General features: G+C 45.2%; 1 long non-coding RNA gene across 2 annotated transcripts; it reads right to left on the bottom strand.

Moving 5' to 3' along the window:
- Positions 1-886: 886 nt before the first annotated feature.
- Positions 887-13,225, bottom strand: LOC120965347 (uncharacterized). 2 transcript variants are annotated; one of them, XR_005758121.3, is made up of 3 exons: positions 12,932-13,225; positions 11,615-11,788; positions 887-10,154 (listed from the first exon to the last, which is right to left on the bottom strand). It is a non-coding gene; the product is annotated as an uncharacterized lncRNA (long non-coding RNA). The 2 variants fall into 2 exon arrangements; XR_005758122.3 differs by having other exon boundaries at positions 12,927-13,211.
- Positions 13,226-14,410: the final 1,185 nt, after the last annotated feature.

Raw genomic sequence — 14,410 nt, forward strand, 5'->3', positions numbered from 1 at the left:
AATATAATTGAACCATAAGAAAGTGGAACTGCACCCAACAAAACGCAAATGCACAAAAAAAAAAGTTGATTGTACCCAAAGAGTGAAAATGCACAATTTATTTCCACGCATGATAAACAGAAACAAATAAAAAATAAATGCCAAAGATAAGTTACTAAAACCCTTCTGAAAACAAAAAATAAACACATTCTTTGAAAATGCATTTGTACCTGCGCAAGCGGTACACGAGTTATCATGTCCATCCATTGACAAAAGGCTGCGTTGAGATCTGGAAAAAGTGGTGGTGGAGGAAATATGTTTCTAGCCATTCTGTATATACTTTGAAAATGAGAGAAGAACTAATGTGATCCCTGCGGCATGACACAAAGGCATCTCATGGCCCACTACGAACCCGAAAAGCCAGGTAAAAGGCAACAGATTTGGAAGAAACAACACCTATTTCTTTGTGTTTCTTCTCGATGCCATGGTTGCCCGTTGAGATGGAAGACCATTTTTTATATGCTAGCAAGGCTGACTCTACCTAATAAAGTTTAAAAAAAAGGCCTACTCTACTCTGTCCGGCCGGCCCAACTGTATTCAAAGAACTTCATGTACTCGGCTATGCAGAGTCAACGTAATCAAACGATAAAAAACCAAGGTAATCAAATGCATACAAGCCCATGGAGGTCACTGTTACCCGCCAAAGAAAAGACTGGCACTGTAAGTTCAGGCATTGCAGCAAAGCTTGTAAAGAAATTTACTCCAGAAATGTCACTGGACAGATTGATCACACAGGAACAGAAAAGCAGGGGGTAAGCAACAGTTGCTACAGAGAAAATAGTGGCATGTCCTACACTCCTACTCACTCGGCCCATACCTAGGCATGCGGCATCGCTCAGTTCCGACATTGTAGCAAGCACGTCCCAAAATAGTATACTAATTCATGCTATTATTCTTACAGACCAATGTGAGATTTGCAAAAATAGAAAAAATAGAAAACGATACAGTTGCGCTGTGTTACTCCACGGTGTCACTGAACACAACATAATAACATACTGTAAATCTTACTGTATTGTCCTGGGTCTTCTCCCTTTGCCAGCTGCGCTCTTCCATACAGTGTGACAGGATAACTATACTGCAGGCATTTGACCAAAAGAGGCCCAGACGCAGTCCACACAAAGTAACTATTCTGGATGGAAGCAACAAATCTATCTAATCCATTTCAGCGTCTAGTGAGGTTCTGGACAGTTTATCACGCATCGGCGCTGGATGAATGTCGCCACCAGGGCAACAACGGTGGCAGCAGCTCTGGGCCTCGACATCTCGTCCTGGAACAGCACAGCCGAGATGACAGCGCACACCATGCGACGTTCCCACCTACTTGCTCAACCATCAGCGGAATCCTTGAATTAGAAGAATCAAGTTTCCAAACCAGAAAAGCAAAGTAGCACTTCATATAAAGAACGGGATACAGGGCCAAACCATCGTTGTCTGCAAACCAACTGGTCACCCCAGCTAAAATAAACTACACCAACAAATCCGCAGCTGAAGCCTTTTGAATCAATCTGTATCTAACATCACAACAGACATACATAAAATCCAGAATAAAGAAAATACATAAAATCCAATGCCTTCAAAAGAAAAGGCTCTTGATACCTAAACAACGTGGCAAACAAGAGGCTTCAAGCTTCAACATGTATGGAGTATTCGCTCAAGATGTTTAAACATATCCTACGATGGGAATAAGTTATGGTACTTGCATCATAAGTAATAGTTCTTTACCCATAAATAGTTAGCACCAAAGGCATTCATAACAGACTGTCAATAGATCCTATTGATAAACTGTATCAATAAGTAAACTCTTAAATACAGAAATATACCTTCCACCCCTTCATAAAGAAATCAAGATTCGTCTTCTTTCTTGCTACAGAAACCATGAACCGGTTAACAGATTCTTTAAGTAGTTACTCCAATGAGGGGGAAACTTGACATGGTTAGTGAAAATATAAAACCCACAATGGAGATGTGTCGGCATTAGTCATGTTATTGCATGCCAAAGAAAATGAATCATCATTCAAAGGACTAAGGAGGACAGCAGACCATTAATTCCTTTGTAATTGCCTTCCCAGCACGCACATCAAGTGTCTGTTCCTTGTCCCTCACTCCAGTCTGTTTCTTAATGTTTTGTATTCAGGAAATGGAGAATTGGTGCCCCATCTGCTTTCAGGCATCAAACAGAGGAAACCAAAGGTGGTGGCCACGAACTTAATTGACCTAAGGTTCAATAACAATCATATGTCCTAGAATTATGTTACCTAATAAATCACAAAGATAAGAAATAATTTTAAGAGCATAGGGGATTATTCAGGGCACGTAGCTGACAATATTGGTTTTCTATATATGAATTATGTTCGGAAAAGAACAAGAGTGGAATGCATAAACAAATTCTACAAGATGGCTACCTATGCAGATACAGCTGGAAAGAACATGTGAATAACTTCTACATTGTCTAAATCTACATTGTGGAAGCACCAACATATCAGTGCATCCATTTAACTTGATAGAAGCACCTTGCATAACACAATAGAACCGAGCATACAAATTCAATTCTCATAGCAGAACAAAAGGGCACATACAATCAACAAATTCTGACCAAAACCAGAGATTAGTGATCAGAAGGAAGTTGTTGAGCAAAATCTCAAAACTGGAGTTGTAGGGGAGGGAGGAAAGTGAAAGCATACATAAGCCAAGAAGAAAAATCGGGAATGAGAGAGATTAACATAAAACCGGTAAACTGGGGCAGGGTGAAAAATAAATGGAGGTAACAGCAAGGAACAACAACAACAACAAAGCCTTTAGTCCCAAACAAGTTGGGGTAGGCTAGAGGTGAAACCCATAAGATCTCGTGACCAACTCATGGCTCTGGCACATGGATAGCAAGCTTCCACGCACCCCTGTCCATAACTAGTTCTTTGGTGATACTCCAATCCTTCAAGTCTCTCTTAACGGACTCCTCCCATGTCAAATTCGGTCTACCCCAACCTCTCTTGGCATTCTCCGCACGCTTTAGCCGCCCGCTATGCACTGGAGCTTCCACAGGCCTGCGCTGAATATGCCCAAACCATCATAGACGATGTTGAACAAGCTTCTCTTTAATTGGTGCTACCCCAACTTTATCCCGTATATTATCATTCCGGACTCGATCCTTCCTCGTGTGGCCATACATCCATCTCAACATACGCATCTCCGCCACACCTAACTATTGAACATGTCGCCTTTTAGTCGGCCAACACTCAGCGCCATACAACATTGCGGGTCGAACCGCCGTCCTGTAGAACTTGCCTTTTTTTGCTTTTGTGGCACCCTCTTGTCAGAGAGAATGTCAGAAGCTTGACGCCACTTCATCCATCTAACTTTGGTAATAGCAAGGAAAAGGAGGTGAAAATTGTGGGGGAGTTGAGGCACGCCAGTGTGAGCGGCACGGAGAAAGTTGAAGAACTGGTGGCAAATAGCAGGCAAAGCAACTGCAAAGCAGGTTCAATTACCAGCCTCATCAAGATGACAACTTCGTTGGCGCTTAGACATCGGATTTGCTAGCCCGGGAGGAACAAAATTGAAGGATACCACAAATTTATGAAGAATAGACGCCAAGGTGCGTCAAAGAAGAAGCCCATATGAATGCGTGACGAGATGACTCTTTCTTCTAGAATGAGAGCAAGTGGCACTCCTGACATGCAATCTTCGACCGGTCTCGAAGACCAATTCCAGCACGATCAACTCCAGGGCTCTTAAGTTAGTCTTCGAACCAACATCATTCCAAGAGATGGTAGACCTCTAGCACGATCACATTCACACTGTAAAAAGCCCTAGTCTAAAGTCTGTGACTATGAGGGAAACCATTTTGAACACCAAGTCATGCGCCACCTCCTCAGAACTTCGTCGACAGTACCGGCAACCTCCCCTCCTAGCCCCACCTACCGTCATCTTGTTGGGAATCTTGTATATTTAGATCACTCATCCGCACATTTCATATCCCGTTCACAGTCACCACATCTAGTTAGTTTGTCTCTACTCCCACTTTGATCCACTATAGTCACCACATATGTGTTCTACGATATCTTCATGGGACTCTCACCGTCTCTTCTTCCCATGCTCAAGTTCATTGACCCCTTTCTGCTTACTATGTCTTTCGTGGTTTTCTCATTGCCTGGATCTTCATGAAGACTCTCTCGCTGTCTCTTCTTCCCACGCTCAAATTCGTCACCCCTTTCCGCTTAATGTTTTTCTTGGTGGTTTCTCATTGTCTAGAAGACGAAGAAACATGCTACACTTTCTTGTTCGAGTGTAGAGGCTAAGTTGCGAGCCACGGCTATTTTGACAGTAGAAGTGACTTGGCGTTGATGGCTGCTTGAGGATTTTGTGTTTCAATGACTACACCTACTACTCTCTTATCAGATAGTATAAGTGCTATCAGTATCGCGTGCGGCCTTTTGAAACATGAGCTCACCAAGCATATTTGTGTTGATGCTTCCTTCGTGTGCTCCAGTGTGCAAGATCAAATTATTGCTCTTCAATATGTGCCTTCCGATTTATAGTTCACCGATTTCTTAACGAAGGCTCGAACTAGAGCACCACACAACTTCTATCTCTCCAAACTCAGTGTTGTTGATCCACCATGAGCTTGAGGATTTTGGTGCTTCATTTTATAAGGGAAATTGGATCAAAACCCAAACGAAGCAGGCCAATTTAGAAGGAAAAGTAGCACAAAAACTACACAAGCATCATAGCCTCATCTACAGCACAGCACATTCGACAATTGCACTGAACACACTCCCCCAAATCCAGTATTGCCGCTCCAATGAATTCACTTGCACGCGAGCCACACAGCAGGAATGCCCTACTGCCGACAACACCGACAACCAAACAAACCCACTCGGCACAATAGTTCTGGCGCCTCACTCCACAACAACCACGTCATGCCATCCCGAGTAGTAGATTCACATGTAGACACCGGATCTACCCATTGCCACAGCTGACGCACACGCGTAGGGTGGTGGACGATGCCTCTCTCCTCCCGGAACCCTCTTATGTCTTCCCTCTTCCTCGCTTCCCCTATCGTCATCCCCTGGCCCCTCAGCTCTGGGTCCAACAAGGCGGCTGACGGCGGAGGCAGTCCGCTCCCAACAGCTTTTTCACCCTTCCCCCACACCTCCCATGTACTCTCCACTGCCTGCTAGTCCAATTGGGCATCCTTTTCCTGTCTACGAGTTGTTTTGTGCGCTGCCTTGTTCCTACATACCGTGCTCCCTTGCAGGTTGTCGCCATAGCCGCTAGCTCAAGCACCACCAACGGTGGAGCAAGAGCACGGGCAGTCGGCACTGTCTCCGTCTTACGCGAGGACGCAGAGTGCCCAAGAGCACGCCACTACCTGTCGCCAAGGCCAGGGACGCCCAACAAGGGAACGTGGAATGCGGAATCAAGTACGTGTCACACAACCAGCAAACAAGGCAAGGATGACAAGCCAGATTAGCGGGAAACGAAGAGTGTAAGGGAGGTACAAGGAAGCGATGAAAACACTATCAGGACAGCACACCCGCCATCCTCTACCATTTATTCGCTTGAACTTGCAAAGAGCTGCCCTGAGTTGAGTTGCTCGCCCCAGTTTTCCCCTCATGGTATTTTATAAGACCTGGCACTTTCCTTCCCCCTGGCGCCAAGGGAGCGTCCTTGGCCGACACACGGTTGTCTGCAATCACTCCGTTTGCATTGACATTGCATGTACCGGTATTTCCATTTTCAGGGTGAAAATAATCTTTCTCCTTATACATCGGGTCGAGTCATGCCCAACTTACCCTCCACGACCACCTTGGCCTCTACTGCCCAGCCACCTCTTCCACAAGTAGTGCTACCACGAGGTTGAGCAATGAACTCATTTCTAGGTTGGAACCATCATAAAATCGCTAAATTGAAACTTCTTTGGATCATGAACCCCATCCCTGCATTGTTCTGTAACATCACCAATCTTATCGTAATTTGCGCAAAAATGCGACATCTTCTCATATAGCACATGAAACATTGGGGCAGTTTACCTAGCTCAACATTCCCTAAGAACCTCAAAGGGGCTTCTCCAATTTGATCTTGACGTGCACTCCAACAAACTTTCATATTCAACGCCATTTAGCTCAAGCTTCTCTCGTCTTGGAAGCCATTGCTTTAGCCACTACTCTGTTGTGCAGCAAGTCCGATCGACCCATGATTCGAGCCCAAACACGTGCGGAGTTATAAGGGCGACATATTCCAGTATACTCCTCAATTACCATAGCATGGTGCCTAAAGAGCCAAGGACCCCTATGCATGGTTGTGATTCCAATCCCCAAAACACTTAAACTTCGTCGTAAAAGGGTAATAATAAGTGGTCTGAATTTGACGTCTTTGCATTGCCCAAGCCACCTGCATGGCGGTGTAAAAAGCAGGACGACTGAAGGGAGCCTTAACCTTAATCAGCACCGCCCAACGAGCCTCGCACGTGGGCTCTCCAATCAATCTTGGTACTCAAGGAGGAGGAAGATCACCCGCTTTGGAAGCAAACACACATCGTCCAAGTACTTCGAGTATCGTGTGTTGTTCATGGGCTTCAGCTCGTCCCACACAACAAAGTATTGTGGAAAGCGTGGGCATCCATCAAATGCAAGATCCACATGTGGCTCACCCCCCACAAACATTTGTGGTCCATCGACCGTCATCGTTAGCATGGTCTGGTCAACCATGTCGCATGTCCCCTCTACTCTAGTGCCCCTGACACTGCCAAACACATGTTCATCAGCTGCTCCTCGGCAGCAATCTAGCAATCATTACTCGCCTCTTTGGTGTCACTGTTGCCCTCCCAACCAGGGGCCGACATTTCCCTTTTCGAATAGTGGATTGGTTGTTAGGCAACCACTCCATCTTTGGTGCGTCGGGATCTCAAGCCAGCATTGTTGCTCACAGTTTAGACCATCTAGAAGGAACACAACGCTTGGGTCATCAACGATCGACAATCTATGAAGACAATGACACGATGATGAAGCTCGGCTTCAGATTGCGGTTGCAGCCACGCGATTGGCACATATCTGGAGTACTGTTTATGGTCTACTTACCGTCGTCATCGCCACGGTATGGACATCCACGTCGCCTACACCATCTGCTTCAATGCCCCAAAGACTTCTCAACACCTGTGCACCAGCTACTCCTCGACAGCAATCTAGAATTGGTGTTTGCCTCTTCAGCATCACCAATGCCCCCAGGGGGCGGCGTTTCCCCTTCCAACTGGTGGATTAGCCGTCAAGCGACAATGCCACCTTCGGTGCACTACGAACTCAAGTCAGCAGTGTTGCTCGCATTCTAGACCATTTGGAAGGAACACAATGCCAGTGTTCAACATGTTGGAGTAATATACAAGGGGCTTTCTGCATATTGCAGCAAACATGTACTTCAATAGTCTATGTCCACCTGGGAATACAAGTTGCATATTCCTAACATGGTATTAGAGCCTACGTTTTCTTCCTCACACACAACTCGCGTTCCTCTCCAAATCGATCCCGATCTAAGTTTTTAATCAACTTTTCTCAGGCTAGTACGCTCATGTGCAACCACACCTCCCCGACCCGCGTCGGTGTCTATCCCGACGACTATCGTCATCGCTCCGCCGCCTCCAGATCAGGATCACCCCCCTTGTCCAGGCCTCTCATGCCCCAATAAATTCCCACACGTCGCCCCTCCCATCATGCCCTTCGATCTCCGTACCTCCGCCTCCATTAGGCTCGCCCCTTGTGGCCACCTCCATCGTGCTCGCACCGTAGGCTATCTATCCTACATCTTCAGGAGGTCGCGCCTCATCGCCATGTACAAAAGGTCAGCGCCTCGCGCCTCATCGCACATGCACCTTCCCTTCGCGCTTGGTGCTTGTCGTGCTACACCGCCTCCTCTAGTGGCTTACACGGGTGGTGGTGGACACTTCTCTTCCGGTGATTCGACTTCGGCCACTTCAACGGTGTCCTTCACCACGCATGAGATTGCACGACTTCGACACCTACCTATTGCTTCAGTTGAACCCCTGACTACGCTGGGGATTACGAGACTTCAGTGTCTGCTAGATGCTTCTTTTAGTTTTCCATCAACAGTTTTGTTGTTGATTCTTTCACTATTGAAACCACTTTTTACGAAGTCAGTCAGCTAAATTTTCCATGGATCCTTGATAGTGTAGCGTCTTTTCACATGACTCATGATTCTTCTAGTTTGTCCTCCATTCAAACCTCTAGATTCTCCTATTCATGTTCTTACTGCTGATGGTACTTCCCTCCCAATCGATCATCGAGACAATCTTAGCACTTTTTCTTTTTATGCTCCTTTTGCTCAAGTTTCTTGACTTACCATGTAGCTCATTTCAAGTGATCAGATTGTTGACTCTGGTTGTAGTCATTCTCGACTTTGACTCTTGTTCGGATTAAGACCATCACAGGAGTGCTCTACTTGGTGCTTGCCCTCAGCATTGTAACTCCTAGGGCCTCCAGGAGCTTGACAGGCTTCACCTTCCCTCGGCCACCACCATCAACTCTTCACCCCTTTTACCTTGACTACCGGTTCTTTGTGGCATCATCGTCTCGGTCACTTGCGTGGCTCTCATCCCTCATCCCTAGTTCGACATGGTCTTCTTGGATCTGTCTTTAGCATTGTGTTTTTAGACTATCACGTTTGTCGGCTTGGTAAACAAGTTCAATTACTTCATCCTCATAGCGAGACAGTGTCTCAACATCCTTTTGATCTTGTTCACTCTGATGTTTGGGGTCCAGCTCCCTTTGCCTCGAAAGGAGGCCATCACTACTATATATCCATAGATCATTTCTCTGGACACACAGTTCTTTTGGTGGCTTCTAGAATTAGCTGGAATAAGCTACGCCCTACCTAGCTTATTCTAGAAACCCAACCAAATTTATTTTTTAGAAGCCTATAGAGCTGGGTAGGGGGCAGCAAAAGCACTGGCCCTAAGAAGTTTGTCGTCATGGTTCATACTTGGTTTTCCACCCCTGCCCATGTCTTCCGTGCAGATTCTGCTCGTGAGTATATCTCTCATTTGCTGTGTGGATTCTTTGCTGAGTAGGGCACACTTGCTTAGTTCTCTTGTCCACGTGCACATGCTCAGAATGGTGTTGATGAGCACAAGTATCGTCACCTTGAGGCGGTTCATGCGTTGATGATCATCGGCTCTCTTCTGCGTTACTTATGGGTTGACGTTCCCCTACTTCCACCTATCTCATCAAGATTCAGCCCTCTGCAGGGTGTAATTTCTCTCAAGCGTCTTTTTGGTCGTTCTCGTGATTGTTCAGCACTTCGTTTGTTTCATTACGGTTGCTATGTTCTTCTTGCCCCCCTCTCCCACCCGACACACCAAACAGACTCCTCAATCTATTGAATGTGTGTTCTTAGGTTGAAGTGATGAGCACATCAGTGTTGGGATCAAATCGTTCGGCGGATGCACATTTCTCGGGATGTGACTTTTGATGAGTTTCATCCTTTCTATCCACGTCCATCCTCCTATTAAGGATATTTCTTTCCTTACTTTTCCCGACACACCTATCAATCATGTTTTGTCCTCTTCCACCCATCCCACCGTGTCTTCGCGTACTACTATAGTAAACCCCCTGTCGTCGTCACCTACGGCTTCCCCACCTCATTCATTACCTGAGACTGCCTCACCTCGCTCGTCCTCTGAGGCTTCTCCAGCGATACACCTTCCCCCTCCCTCCCCCTCCCCTCTTCTTTACCACATTGGTGGTCCACGTGTTGTAGATTCTTCTAACGTGCCATCTCCCTCGACTACCATGCCTCCTTCTGTTGGCAATGCACCGCCCCCAGCTCAACCTACTATGGCTTTCGCGCTCGCCCGCTTCCGCTTATTGACCGCTATGGTTATTCTGGTGTCACTCTTCTTGAGACGACTTCTTATCGTGAGGGTCTAAAATGCCTTTCTTAATTGATAAAGTGATATACATACTAAATGGGAAAGCAAGGACAAGCAAACTTACAGCATCCACGACGTCCTTACCGACCATCCATGTTGTTTGAACAGTTGTAGTGATATAAAATGAGTGCCAAAAGAGAGCAGCACACCACAGCAAGATAATTAGAATTTCCTCATCCTGAAAACAAGGCCAGATAACATTAAAAATAGCAGGAGTAGGAAGGCATCCTTGGAAATAAAACAAGACAAACATGAGTTGAGGATGCAAGTGCATATCATGGATGGTACACAGAGCGCATATATACAGTCGGAATTTCATGAAGGAGGCAGACAGGGAACGAATTAAGTGGTGATACTACATCTCGAAACGAACAACACTGCTCCATGTGTATGATGGGAAACTAGATACATATTCGGGTGTGCTGCCAGGTTGTTGAGTGTGAAGTATTTCGGACTTTTAAGTGGGATGGGAATTAACATAAACATGAGCTATACATATTCTATCAGTTGCATAACATAAAAAACTGAAACTCGTCCAAGAAGAATTCCTTAATGGCTCCTGTTCATATAAGAACTAAACCCCTGTACACATCAACCTGATCTGCTTAATGTGCAGAACACATTTGCAACACACATACACTTGATAATTTCCGGCACACACACATGGGCTAGAGATGAACACATATCACCTACATCGGAAGAGAATTGCTAGCAATCATGTTATATACCTATTATATATGATTAGAACAACGGCAACTGGCTCAATGGCTCAGTTAGACATCCTAAACCCAGCAGAGCAACGTAACCAACCAGATCAGAGCAGTATCAACCAGGGGACCAATGGCCCAGTATGGTTTGATCGGTGGTTTTTTTGGAGATCTAGTCACTGGTTAGTATACCTATCTGATCGCCAGTTTGAATTCTGAAAAAAAAAATGATCACTAGTTGGTTGTAGCCATCATACATTTTGCTGCTTTCTTTTCGCTTCCACTTTTTAGATATACTAGCAAAAGAGCCCCTGCGTTGCAACATGTAGTAAATAAATAAATACAATTCCAGTACTTTCTAATGAAGCAGATCCATTATGCATAATAAAGTAAGGTTTGCGTTAAATCTTATTGGCAGTAAGGCACTGAATACATTAACCATGCACAAAACTTTTCACTTTGACATTACAATATTGCCCCATGATGTGTAGCATGATTGGAATCTGGAAACTTCCACGGATCACATCTTTGGACTCTTAAGTAAATATTCCAGCATAGCAGTTCAAGGCTATTCACACATGTGCATCCCCTGTGAAGATGCCATCTGTGTTACATTGAGAATTTTCTGGAGCATACACCCCAAATATATTAACTCGTATCTTTTGTTTCCTGGTATTTTACATGGACATCAAAACAATCAAGTTTCTTCTCTTGGATTTAACCATAAGATATGTTCAAGGATAGCTATAAGTTTGTAGACCTACCCAGATCAGCCATAAAAAAAACCTTCCCGATCATGTGCCCAACTATAAGTGAGAGCTTCCACATGTAGGATTTCAATAAAAGAACTAAAATTCAAGCAATTGGGCAGTACTGTTTGGGCAAAAAAAACTATTTTACTAAGGTGCAATAGCAAGTAGCAACTACTTACCAAGGACAATTTGTCAGACATATGTCCAATGCATCATGTCTACAATGCATGATAGCAATAGTGATCCAGTCGCTCCCACTTTCACTTGCCATCCTCGCTAATAGAATATGTTGAAAGAGCAATCATCCCATCATTGCGTAGAGTGCTTGGATCCATCTCTCCTTCCAAATTCTCCTGCATTATCACCGCAGAATACGATCAAACACTCTATAAGTTAATCAAGAGCATAGCAGAGCAACACAATTTGAATAGGCACACGAAACTTGTAAAACTAATCAAAAACAATAACAATAAGATAATCATGCGGACATGCTCCTGAATCTTAAAGTTGTCTGTGACACCAGATCATTCCATCGCCAATCAGGGGCACGAGAGCGACAGAAAACAGAGCGATGCAGTGTATTCAATTATTCATTATAGAAGCAAGCTTGAACTGGGCTTGTAGTCAGTGGCGCACCTGCACGTAGAAGACACTATGGGCATGGAGGCCAGAGTTGTGGATGTGGAGTAATTGTCGCCATGGCATGGCTCAAGTGGTCGAAGAGCCATTACAACAATATTAATAAGACCAGTATGGGGCCGTTATAACTAAAGTCAGAAGAAAGTTTGCTTTTTGAATCAAATGATAAGTTCATTTTTCTTGTAGGGTATGGAATTTGCAACTACTTTTGACTAACATTTCATAACTTAACGGGCAAAGCATTAATGACCACTCGGAGATGACAAAAACAGGAAAATAGCTTCATATATTCCTAATTCACCTTCAGGATCAACAAAGTTTCGAGATGTTTTCTCGAAACAATCTCAATAAAATCAAACCAGCGAACATCAACAGTTCGAAAATCATCTCTATTCCCAAGCAAAGGTTTCTAATTTTTCTCACCCAAGTAACCACCGAATAGATAGATACCCACAAGACACAGAGTTTCCAATTCACCTCTCGAACACATTGCGATTATTATTACAAGAAATCAGTTCCATAACTATTCACGGACCACACAATGAAACATACATGTCGAATTAATCTGCAAAGGGCCATATACACTGCTGCCGTGGCCAGAAGGAACATTACCATAGTTTGGCATTACAGCTACGGCATCAACTTAGTTCAGAATATGGAAATCTCCCGACAATCCAAGCAGCAAGTATTATAGAAGCAAACAACCTGACGGCCTCTAGTAACGGCGGTAATCTCTCGCTACTCCCACATCAAAGGATCATGAGACCAGAATCGCTCCCAGGCAACGGCGGCAACACCAAAGCACGACGGCAACAAGCGCACTCGCAGTAGGAGGGGGGGAGGGGGGCAAACCTTACCGACTCTCTCTCATAGAGCCGTCGCTCTGCAGGCAGGCCACATAGGTCTCCCGCGCTGTCGCCGCCGCATCCGCCATGGACACCCGGCGAGTCCATTTCCGTCGCAGCCGCGCGCCAAAGAATCACCGATGCGCCCCTGCACGCTGGAATCCTAAATCCCCAGACGGCAGATGGAGGCAGAGTAAGAGGCTGGGAGGGGAGGCGGGACTGGGGTAGCAGGGGCGCTCATCTCTCTCTGCTCGCTCGCCTGCCGCCACAGGAGTTTCTAGGGCGAAGGGGGAGCGGGGCCGCGCCGGGGGGAGAGGACGGGTCGGGATCGGAGAAAAAGGGATTGGGCTTTGGGGTCGGTTTCGTTGGGCCTGGGCGTTTCGGCCTGGCATCTCGGGTGACTCATGAGCCGTCGTGTCTCCGGTTCTGGTCTTGGAAAAATTGGAGCATGGTTGACTAAATGTTACTAGTATGTACAAGAAGAATATTGTCTAAAAAATGTACAAGAAGAATATTCTGAAATACACGGTGAGCATTTTTATATAGGGCAAGCACATTTTTAATACACGAAGAACCTTTTTGAAAAAACATGATGAATAGTTTTTTTATACATGGCTGACATATTTTAATGCAAGACAAACATGTTTGTACTACTCGACAAACATTTCTAAAAATATACTATGAGAGACTTTTTTTAACATAATACAGACGCAAGCTATCGGGGTAATTGACCACGGGTACCCCGAAGACGGCAAGACAAGATTTTAAGACATCGGGACTAGCAAAGCCCCTCAGTCCGATTGCTCAGGCCGCCCCAGACAGCCCCCTGTCCGACTGCCCGGGCGGACTCGCCACCCAGCCTGCTCCCCGTCCAGCTGTTCCAGACGGCCTGTTGCGCGGAGTCAACCGCTGCTCTGACCCGACACCGACAAGACCCCGACGAGACGGCCGTACCCGGCACTGCTGGAGAATAGTGGAGTATTGTAGCAGGTGTAACACGTCATATCGATGTCCCCCGAATAGTGTAGTTAGTGGGTGGGCCACCACCCACCATGCCCACACCCATGCTCACATAGCTTACCTCCTAAGCTAGCCCACACTATAAAAGGAGCCAACCATCCATCCATCCAGGAGGATGGACACCCACGGGCTGTAACATTCTAAATTTTCAATTTGGAGTGTTATACAGAGATCATTCATGCATATCATGTTTTCATTGCATCTCGTTTCGCGATCCTCGAAATTCTAAGCAACTCAAGGACCCTCGGAGAGAGTTGGGGATTTCACCGTTTTCATGTTTGAATTTTATCAAATATCGAAACGAGGATCATTTGTTTTATTATTTTTCTCTCCGAAAATATTCCATATTAAAATATAAGAGAGGAGATAATATGACTTCTCCTAAAATAAATGAAATATTGGAGGAAAAATATTTCAAACAAATAATTTTTTTTGGGATTTTATTGCTATTTTATTTGCATAGGAAAAAAT

The sequence above is a fragment of the Aegilops tauschii genome, chromosome 5 (assembly GCF_002575655.3).
Source record: "Aegilops tauschii subsp. strangulata cultivar AL8/78 chromosome 5, Aet v6.0, whole genome shotgun sequence".
Lineage (NCBI taxonomy): Eukaryota > Viridiplantae > Streptophyta > Magnoliopsida > Poales > Poaceae > Aegilops > Aegilops tauschii.